This window comes from Syngnathoides biaculeatus, chromosome 3, assembly GCF_019802595.1.
Source record: "Syngnathoides biaculeatus isolate LvHL_M chromosome 3, ASM1980259v1, whole genome shotgun sequence".
NCBI lineage: Eukaryota > Metazoa > Chordata > Actinopteri > Syngnathiformes > Syngnathidae > Syngnathoides > Syngnathoides biaculeatus.
This window is the reverse complement of record NC_084642.1, coordinates 18,347,582-18,359,031: the sequence shown is the minus strand read 5'-3', so window position 1 is coordinate 18,359,031 and position 11,450 is coordinate 18,347,582. Positions and strand designations below refer to the sequence as shown.

The following is an 11,450-nucleotide window of genomic DNA, read 5'->3' as shown; positions in this document are numbered from 1 at the left end:
GTCTGAGTTGGAGACATCCCCCCCCCCCTCTCAAATTCCAATCAAAGTCAGCAAAGGACTGATTATTAGATGTTACTTTTTCCTTTTCGAACTGCTCAGAAAATTGTCGGGCCAACAATCGTGAACGTTGAACCTGTTCAATAATTCCGCAGTGTTGTTCTTATGTGTGTGATCAACACCAGGTTCCGCTGTACCAAATTACAGCATATTTCTTCCTCTGCATTTAAAGTTTGCATTAGTCCCGTTATCTGAAATTCATCCACTGTTCTGCTTGGAAAAATGGATGGGGTTGACGATCCTAAATTTTAAACCTGTTTAGTATTAACAATCACAATTTATTAGCTACGCTCTTCTACTTCTTCTACGATCACAGTGACCCCTAAAAAGGTTGAAAACTGCCTTTGGATCCCACAAGATGGTGGCAAAGACCACCTTTTCTATTATACGGGTCTTTGGTCTGACAGAATGTAGGTCATCCGCTCACTTCAACCAATTTGATTAGCACCATGATGCCACAAGATGGCACCAATGCAATACTTTTATATTAGACGAGGCTTTGGCCTCAGCACAAAAAGAGAAAAGAAGTGGGTTTTTCGGCAAATAACTGAGGGAAGTTCCCCTGAAGAAATCCACAAATGGTTGAATTTGCAAGTAGCAACCTGCATGCTGTGAAGAAAATAAGTATTTAAACACCCTGATACGTAAATTGCACGTTCTCCCACTTAGCAATCATGGAGGGGTCTGAAATTTTCATCGTAGATGCATGTCCACTGTGAACCAGATCATCTAAAATGAAAAATCCAGAAATCACAATGTATGATTTTTGTGATACAGCTGCAAATAAGTATTTGAACACCTGCTAGAATTCTGACCCTCCAAGGCCTGTTAGTCCACCTTTAAAAGTCCACCTCCTGAATCAGATGCACCTGTGTGAGGTCGTTAGCTGCATAAAGACACCTGTCCACCCCAGACAATCAGTAAGACTCAGACTTGCAACATGGCCAAGTAAATACTTATTTTCTCCACTGTATATGCGGGGGGACACTGTATTTCTTGGCAGTCTGGATGCCGTGTAGAACCAAACAGCCTCTCACAGGTCAGTCTTGGTACTATGACAGATACCTGGTTTGGCAGAGAAGATTTCCAAGTGTCTGTATAGATATCATTTAGGTACGTGGTGTGCTATGTTGGTCAGTTTGAGTTCACCCACGTACAGTAAGAACATACTTTTTGATTTTTAACTTACCATGGTCACCCAGCTTAAAAAAAAAATCTGGAATGATGTTAAAAATCTGTATGTGTATAAATATAGCGCTTTACATTAGTGTGTCAAAAATATCAGCTTTTGTATACGAGTGGATGTGCTGCTCCTGCCTACAACAGCAGATGGCAGCCTGTTTCCACGATTGAAGCTGACGAGGTCCTTCCAGACCTCATCAGCTCCCTGCCTCTCCAATGCACTGCCATGACTTTAAAGCCTCTTTTCATCTGCCGCTTCCAGGGCCAGGATCGAACGTGGCCACCTCTCCCGCCAGCAAGCACGAGAACCGCGACCACCGTGTGAGGTCTCCCACGCACATTCCCCCAATTTTCATCAATGAACTCCATACAAGACACCTGTGAGTTTACCCTTCGTCGTCCCCTCACACTCCCTGGCACAAATTATCGCACAATCCTGAGTGAATGGCCGGGCGCGGCGAAAGACAGAAATAACAGGGCGGCGTGACCACCGCACCAGTCACACACGTGTCCGAGCTCATTTCGTTCCATGTCATCAAGTTCAGGGCTTTGTTTGGAAACCGCCGCGCTCTCGCAAACATGTTTTATCACCAACAGAAGAAAGACAGAAAAGATGTACTATATTTGGTTGCAAACATATTTTCCCCATGCTTTCCACCGCAAGTTCGTATGGAGGGACACAATTGCCTTAAACGTAGACTTGGTTGGACTCTTCTGTGAAGTCATTTGACCAGATTTTTTGGAATTTGTTGCAATTGCACAACACTAAAGTCATCCAAACATTCCTTTATGGGCCCTGCTTTGTGTACCGAGAACAGAAAAGGGCCGAGCCCAAACTGTTCGTATAAAGCTGGAAGCAAGCTAAAATTAAGGGTTACAATGAAACCCGGTTAATTGCCAAATTGCCTCACACGGTAGCATCTAGTTAAGTGATGCCCCACCTTAGTTAATTTTCAGGTTGATGTAAACACTACTCCTTAAATTGTTGCAGGATTCTTCATCACCAAATGAGCAACATTCTCATTTTTAAAGTTTCGATTCATTCATTTCAACTTTGTACAATTTACTTCATGAGACTGGTGAATGACCACAATATCCTGGGTAAATAATAAAATTTGAATACAACAGTAGAAATACTTATTCTTATGTTCAAATGATTGGAAATTAATGAGCATATAAAAAATAGCATAAAATATAGGACTGACATATAAATATCCTTTACATGTGAGTAAATTGTTGCTTAACGCAATGGTGGCTATTAACTTTCATTTATTTTGATCCATTTGTACAAATATTTATTTATGAAAGTAAATTATAAGAATTGACTGATACAATCTGTAAAATAACACAAATATAAGACAATAAATACCTGAGTATTACATGCTGGGTACTCTCTGCAGTTAAGTAAAAAAATAAATTCCTCTGACACCATTTAAGGAAATGAAGTGTTAAATCTTAATCAATCCATTTAGATGCATCTGAACAAGTACAGTACAATTTATCTAATGATATCCTGGTTAATTGTTACAACACAACATAATGGTAATAACAATGGTAAAACAATAATTATAACACCCAACTCCAATGAATACTATTGTATATTCTTGTATATACAATTTTATTTTATGCTGTGTTTTATTTTAAGTGCAGGATTTTCGGAAAGTTATTCTGCTTTTACTTCTACTTCTCTTTGATTATAAAACATTTTTACCTCCTGTATTCAGTATTGAATGGTGAATTTACAAACAGCTTGTATAAATGCAATAAATAATTAAACATCCATATTCTAATGAGTCATGATATTATTTTAAAAAAATATTTTGTATGCTTCTAAAAAAACTGCCTGGAACAGTGTGCATTTACGTAAGTCGTTAAAGTGGCATAATAAATTAAATAAAAACTGTAACTTTCAATAGACATGAGGCTGTCCATTAGCAGTAGGAGTCAAGGCTGCCGTGATGTCCGCGATCATCGTCACGCTCACGCAGGTCTGCCTGCTAAATAATGTGCACTCACTTGACTGGGGTCATTGGATAGAAATTTTCTCATTTGAATAATTAATAGAGACAATCTCGGAGCCGGCTTGTATTTCTCCCTTTTCTGTTTAGGCAAGATTGCCTGCCCGCCAGACTTTGCCGACTAATTCCGGCGGCTTGCGACCTCCGTCCCAATAAAGCTGTAGGTCGACGGGTGTCATGCAGAGATTGTCCCGAGTGTGACCCACAAGATGGAAGGAGGAGAGGGAAAGGAAAAAAAAAAGCCACATGCACACACACAAATGCAACCAACCACAGAATCTATTTCCATTTTGAAAGTAAAAAAAAAAAAAAAAAGGAAAGAAAAAAAAGACCATTACAGCAGTGGCTTTGTTTAGCTACATAATTGCGTTTCATTATTCAGAGCCCAAACGATACCCGCAGTGTCACTTGAAAGAGGCGCAGTTGTAGAAGCGAGGCTGGGAATAAGATCTTTTATTGATACTGTCGTGTCTCAGATCTGATTCTTACAAATGCTGAGTGATAAAACTGCAGCCTGATTGTCTGTCTGTCCCTGTGAATACTAATGTCACTCTTCGGTCTGCCGGTCGGGACACACACGCTAGCCTAGAAATTTTGGAAGGCGCATTGCTGTTGATGGAATTCCCACTCAGGGCACAAGACTGGCTGCAAAAATCTGGGGCAGGCAGAATGCAAATCCAAATTCTCGCTTAGCTGCCACTGAAAGTCCCCAAGGCAAAACTCTTGTAGTGTTTTTAGTTGGGTAAACATTCAGCATATTGGAAAAAAAATGGGCTCAATTTAAAATTCCCCAAATTCTATATGGTTTAACAGACTACTGTACAATTGGTGTTCCATCCATCTATTTTCTACCACCTTTCCTGTTGAGGGTTGCAGGGAAGAGAGCCTAGTTGACTGTGGGTTAAAAAAAAAACACACCCTGGATTAGTCGCCAGCACATCACAGGGTACATAGAGAAACTTTTGTACCTACAGCCAACTGTGTGATAATCGATCCCATGTCCAATTCTCTACCGCTTTTTCATGGTCCCGCCAAAGCCAGACTCCATCCCAATCGATCAAGGACAAAAGCTAACCTGACTTGGTGGCCAGCAACCACAGGGTATAGAGACAGACAACAGTTTTAACCTGAAGTCAATCAACTCATGAGTGTACTACTGCACTACCACCCATCCATTCATCCATTTACAAGTGCTTAACCTGTTTTGGTTACAGGGGACACTGGACTGTGTTGCTCTATGACTGAAAGTCACCCAGGATTGGTCACCGGTCAGTTGCATGGACACTCACATCAACAATCACTGACCGCGAATCAATTCAGTGGCGTTCACCGCTACACTCCTGCTGTCGTGCTATTTTTAAATTCTTCTCGAATCCAGAAACTCATAGCCAGACTCATGTCACAGAGGGGGCTAAGCAACATTATGTTGCCCCCCCCCCCGCAACGAGTGGCCAATCCCTGTGTGGACATTCCTCAAATATTTCACAGCCAAATTCCACTCACTTGTACCACATGCCACATGTGTTTAAATCCTACTGAGTTCTGTCCTTTATGGTTGTTTGGAGCGGTGACGGGTGAATGGCCAGATCCTCGACATAATACCCCCAGCATGGTTGTCAAGGCCCATGTCCCTTCCTCGCAGGCATGTGGGGGATAGGACAATAAGTCGCGGGCTCCACAGTAGAAAAGGACAGTAAGAAATAGAGCTCTTTAAAACATCCGCCAAGACGGCAAGAATGACACTTAGCCCTTAATCATCTCTCTGTCTGCAGGGATCCCCTGTACTTTTGTGTCTATTGCAGATAATGGCCTTTCCTCAGTTGACAGCGTGTCTTTACCAAGCTGGAGCACAGTGCAACCGATGCTTAAGTGTATCAGGGTGACAAAGCGATGCCAGATTCAGTAGTGTCGCGGCCCGTCATGTTGTGACACCGCTGACAGCTTGCGGTGTTAAGGACGGGGGGAGGCTGTTGAATGGAGTTAGAATAGATGGTGCAGAAAAGCTCAACTTCCACAACATCACTTTCCCCCAGGATCTGGATGTGTAACACCAGCTGGAACCACTGGAAGACGGAGACGAGCAAATAGAGGGAAACTCAGAAGAGAAAGTTACAATGCCGCAAGTGTTTGGACAGAAAAAAAAATGACTTTTGAAATCATATATATATGTATATATACAGGCGGCATGGTGGAAAACTTTAGCCTCGCAGTTCTGAGGTTGAGGGTTCCATCTCGGCCGCGCCTGTATGGAGATTTCATGTTCTCCCCGTGCCTGCGTGGGTTTCCCCCGGCAACTCCGGTTTCCTCCCACATCCCAAAAACATGCAACATTAATTGGAGACTCTAAATTGCCCCTAGATGTGAGCTCAAATCTATGTTCCCTCTGATTGGCTGGCAACCAGTTCAGGGTGCACCCCGCCTCCTGTCCGTTGACAACTGGTACAGGCTCCGGCACTCCCGCGACCCTCGTGCGGATAAAGGGCTCAGAAAATGGATGGATGGATGAACATGTATAGAATATATATATATGTAAGCACACAGATATATCTGTGTATATCATTTGATAGCAATTTTCAGTATTAATTCAAATGACTATAACATTTTTCTTTTCTTTTACATCTATCTATCTATCTATCTATCTATCTATCTATCTATCTATCTATCTATCTATCTATCTATCTATCTATCTATCTATCTATCTATCTATCTATCTATCTATCTATCTATCTATCTATCTATCTATCTATCTATCTATCTATCTATCTATCTATCTATCTATCTATCTATCTATCTATCTATCTATCTATCTATTTTCTTTTGTTTTAATTTCTTCCTTCTTATATGCAATCATTTTTGTTTAAATAAATAATAAGATTGTTTACGTTTATTTTTTACAATTAAAAAATTCAGCCTTATTCTATGTACGCATCCCTAAACCTACCAAACAAGATTTAAGGCGAAATCCAACCCTACCACGTAAACACTCACTCTATTATACGAACCTTATGAAAACCCTAACAACCATTACCAAACACATTTTCATGTAAAAAATGTATTTCAGTTCTACACACTGGAGGCTTTTGTCTTTCGGCAGATGCTTTTGAAGGAACGTTTTATTTTCCTTTCTCAATATACAGATTGTGAGTTTTCCCAAACCCACCGGGCCTAAAATAACTTCGCAACACTAATACTAACATAAACCGAGCATATAATCAATTGCCCGTCTTCAAAATGCCCCTGTATGTTCCTACGAGGCCGCATATAATAATAGTACGGCAATAAAAGCTCTTGGTTTTATATGAGGCCGCTCTGTGTTGCCGCTGAACATTAAAGATGATTGTCTGCCTCATCTGCCGGCCATTAGCAGGCTGTGAACACTCATTTTCCAGGTCTGTGATCGCACCAAGCCGTGAGCACCTAATTCACTCAATGAAATGGGGCTCATGATTACTGAAGCAAAGATAATATGTCACAGAAAATTAGGCCGTTTTTTCTTTTTTTTTTTTTTTTGCACAAATTATCGCCCGCATATGCTCGTTTTGGTCAGAGGGGTTTTGTTTTGCTAGTTTTTGTGTCAGTTAGGAATGGTTTGTTAATTTGTGCTGCGTTCTTAATAACGTAGGACCCCTCTTGTTTGTCTACTTTAAATAATCAGTACTAATAGATTCCCGGATATCCCCAATACTTCCCAGTGCCACATGGCAAATTGTCACACAAAGCCAATGTGAATAAAATACCACTTTGTATACTTGCACTGGGTTCGGCAGAGTATATTCCACTTTTACAACCACTGGATTTCGCTCTTGATGGAGGGCGATTTGCGCGTGGCGTTGAAAGGCCTCCATAAATCATTGCGACCATCCTACATCAAAAATAGAGTTCGCAAGATAGAAGCGAGTTGCTTCCATTTTAATGCCGAACAATGAAACTGTCATGTGTGTGTGACAAATCTGGAAGCATTTTCTGGTCAGCCGCAGAACCCTCAGCGATTGGACAAGCTCCACTCCTGCTCTTAAAAGGTTTTTGCAAAACGCAGAGGGCATCCGTAAGTCATCGCACAGTTTGTGGCATGAGAAATTTTCACCGCAGAGGTTTATCCAAACGGTTAATTTCTATTCCAAGTACGTATATTGTGTTTGATTTACATTAATTATTTGGCATTGTGGCACATGGCAACACATTATGGTATGCTTATTTTGGAGTTTGGAGTGGATTGCTTTTAAATGATACAATACTCATTGCTGTTAAAATTGTGTTGTTGTACTACTTATTGAAACGTGTTTTATATCACCATTATTTTAAACCATATCTCCAAGACCTGTCATTCCACAATTGTACTTTCCTCATGGAGCCCAACTCGCCAGCTCGTAGTTCGTGTTGAAGTCATCCTAAGTTCCTTTATTGACCTATTTGACTGCTAAATATACAGTTTACACACTCTCACCCCCCCTCCCCCATTCATATTTTGTGTTCACAAATTAATCTCATCACAGGTTTTCCTGGGGAGGGGGCAGGAAGAATCTACCCTCAATTACTATCTGAAAAACATAGCCACTTGCTGTTTTTGTGCTGAGCTATAAGCAATACACCTGTTGTTTTGGCTCCATTTGATTTTTTTGGATTTTGGTTGAAGTGCCACAGTCATGAAATGCATGATTTTTAGTATGTTAATAATGAAAAAAAGGGAGCCGGATTGGACCCATCCGTTTTTTCACCACACAACATGATTTTGACATTTATGGCTTTTTGTCACTGTGTGTGTTTCTTTCGGCTTGTCTCTTTCGGGGTCGCCATATGTTTGGCACAATTTTTACGCCGGATGTCAACCCTTCTCAGGGAGTGTAGGCCAGAGTGGGATACAAACCCACAACCCCTGGATTACCAAACCAGTGCTCTAACCACTGAGCTACGGGGCATCACTCCCGCCATGAAAACCCTCTCAAGGGATTTGTTTTTGAGAAGCAGGAAGTGACGTTAGTAGCAGACCCCCACTCAAGCGGTCTTGTTTGTTTCTACTAGTTTTACCTGCTGAAAGGTAGCTCTTTGTTCCTTCGTGTTAGCCAAAATGCCGGCTTTTTGTATTGCTGGAGATTGTTCGAACACTCTGGAGGATGGATTCATTCTTCAAACTTTTCAAAAAGACCAGGTTCGTTGTGGAAAATGAATTTCACGGGTGCAAAGGACGAGAGCTTTGTGGGTTTCAAATGACAGGTAGGTGTGTCTACAGCTACTAAAAAAAATAATAGTTTTAGGGTGTGCGGGTATGTGATCCTCTCAGAGTGTAACAAAAGATCCACACAGGTAAATCAGGGGTGCTAAATGTGTCGATGTACCCGTCGGCGCTTCGTCCGCGGCAGACGAGGCACGGCTTTGGCTGGGCTGGCTCATACATACAGTCTCGGAGTCTGTTGTTAGTTAGAAGTGATCCACATATCATCTAAATATGGCTCGAAACGATAGAGTAATATTGCTCTGGTCACTTCACCTGATTGTGAGATGTTCTCTTCTTTGAAAAGAGCTTTCGTGTCCCATAGTCGATGGCACAGCATGTTTTCAATGGCGAATGTCCTGGTGTGACATAATGAACAGAGGATGGAGGCAATATGGCTACCACTTGGATGTCGAATGAGACTTCCGCAACTTTGCGCATGGATGACCCGCTCTCCGCTCATATGTATTTTTTCGTATGGACATTGAAGTGAATAATGCTATATGTATTTTTCATTACAATATCTATTTTAGAATGTTTATAGGCTTGACACTTGACCTTTAAGTAAGTTGAGGAGCTTCATTTAGGTCAACTGACTGACAAACAGAATGAAAAGATGGACGTCTGGTTAGTACACCGGCCTCACGGTTCTTAGGCCCCAGATTCAAATCCGGCTTCCCCTTTGTTGAGTTTGCATGTTCTCCCAGTGTGGGTTTTGTCTGGGAACTGCATCTTCTTCCCACATTCCCAAAACATGTATGGTAGGTTAAATGAAGACTGTCAATTGCTAGTAGGTGTGAATGTGAATGCAAATGATTTGTTTATATGTGTCCCGCGAATGGTTGTCAACCAGTTCAAGGTGTCCACCGCCTTTCGCTCAAAGATAGCTGGGGCAAGACCCAGCACAGCCACGATTCTTGTGAAGGTAAGCACGACGGGAAATGGATGGATGGACTGACAGTTTCATCCAATTTAAAATTGTAGATTGGCCATTAAACTCTAAATAATGCTAATATGGAGATAAAATATTTATCGATGTTTTGATGACATTACAGTTATGCATTTGTATACCCGAAAGTATGCTGAAATGTACATGTGCGTTTCTGATGCTAAATAAGTCTAATATATAGTTACGTATATCATTTTCATCCCAAGACAACTGAGTTCTTTGCAGAATCATGAACATGAAAAAAATGGTTTGGAAATAAATTAGATGTGAGCGAGTGCTACTGTTTGTTGTTTATTTGTTCTGAGCTCTGTGAAAGGCATGAGGGACTTCCAGAATTTTTCATATCGCCACATTTCTCCTTCTGTATTTCCTAAACCCAATCCAAACAACTCACACCCCCTCTCGCCATTCAAGATAAATATGAAACCAAACGGAGAAATTCATGCTTGAAGCAAAGTGGCTAATCTCCCTGCTGCCTGTTTCATTCCTCTGTGTTTAATTGATAGAAATTGCACGCATCAAAGAAAATGCACACTGAGATTTAATGGGCATAAAATGGACATTAGCATTTTAAAGAGGTGGATTAACACATTAATCCCAGCAATTTTCACGCAGCACTTCCAATGAGATCGGTGCAGCGCGAAGGCTCCTAATAGGGCTTAACTGGCTTCCTGCTTTAGTGCTGCTTGCTGGGATAACACTAAACTTTTATTTATTTATTTATTTATTTTTAGTTTTGGGAGAGTAGAGAGGGGGGAGGGGGGAGAACCAATAGTCTTAATTCGCGTGATGGCTCTTTTCCTCCGTGAGACGTTCACATGACGTCTTACACAAGTTGCAGCACGTTTTCACAGACTGGGTTTTTTTTTTTACATGGTGAAATTGCTCATGTTTAAAAAAAAACATAATCAAAGGGCTGCATTGTTGGACGAACATCACGGAGTTGACTTTTCATCCATGCTGAACATATGTGGTTTTCCGAAAAAGAGGCTCCTTGGGTTACCGGGCGCAATCTCCCTACGTACAGTGGAAGCCAGTACACAATGTTAGGGGGGGCCTGCACAATGCCTCGTGATCAAAGGACATCCAGTACAACGCACTCGCCATCGCGCCAGATGAAACTAATTTGAGATGATTTTTCGAAGGCGCTACAGATGTGAGATGGTTGGAAGCTCCCATGACTGACCCCCAAACATTTTAAGAACAGAGTTGGATAACTCATTTATTTGACTAGTTACTGTCATTTGAAAGTATCTAGTTGAATTACAACACACTGGTTACACATTTAATTTGTTCAGTAATTCCAATTTCACACTGAAATGTTCTCAAACCCATAACATGTTTCTCATTGTAATGAATAAAAAACAATGAACAGAATAATTTTGTAAGTGCCTTTTTCTTTTCATTGTGTGGTTGGAAATATATATTGTGCAATATAGAAATTGGTAAAAACACAATTTATGATGATGAAATAATTGTGGGTTTCTCGGAAATCACTGTGCGATGTCGTAGCCGCTTCAGGTACAGTATTGTTTACGTTCACTCTTGTTGCTGCTGCATGAATATCATTAGCCCCATGTGTCTGGTATCTTTCTTTTTTGCCCTAAATGGCTACCATCTCTTGCGATGGCGCACAGCTTTTGACAGATAAGCTAAACACCATTTAAAAAAAAAAAAAACAATATAAGATAACGTTTATTTTCCAGGCATTATATGCTTATCACGTCAAGACGGATCACAACCCATCTGCAGTAAGGATTTACAATTCTCTGGAAACTAACCATTAACAGTAGAGTCAGACCATTGAGAAGTACAGGTTTAGAAAGAGGAATAAGCCATGCCAACTGGGTGACCAGAGTCACTTTTTTAGTTCAGGTCGAGTTTTAAGTTTTAAAAAAAGAAACAGACACTTTCTATCACGTATGTTAAAACTCTCTGACTAATCTGACAGCAGAACTTTTCCAGCCTTGCCTAACACCAGGAATGAATATTCAGTCCATTATTTGCTCGCGCCACTGTGTACTCACGAGACTAA

General features: G+C 40.9%; 1 long non-coding RNA gene across 1 annotated transcript in view; it reads left to right on the top strand.

The window, feature by feature from the left end:
- The first annotated feature begins 983 nt into the window (after positions 1-983).
- Positions 984-11,450, top strand: part of LOC133498367 (uncharacterized) — a 28,387-nt gene continuing 17,920 nt past the window's right edge. The window contains exons 1-2 of the long non-coding RNA XR_009794288.1: positions 984-1,096; positions 1,502-1,619. This is a non-coding gene — a long non-coding RNA (uncharacterized LOC133498367). The remainder of the gene's footprint in view (positions 1,097-1,501; positions 1,620-11,450) is intronic.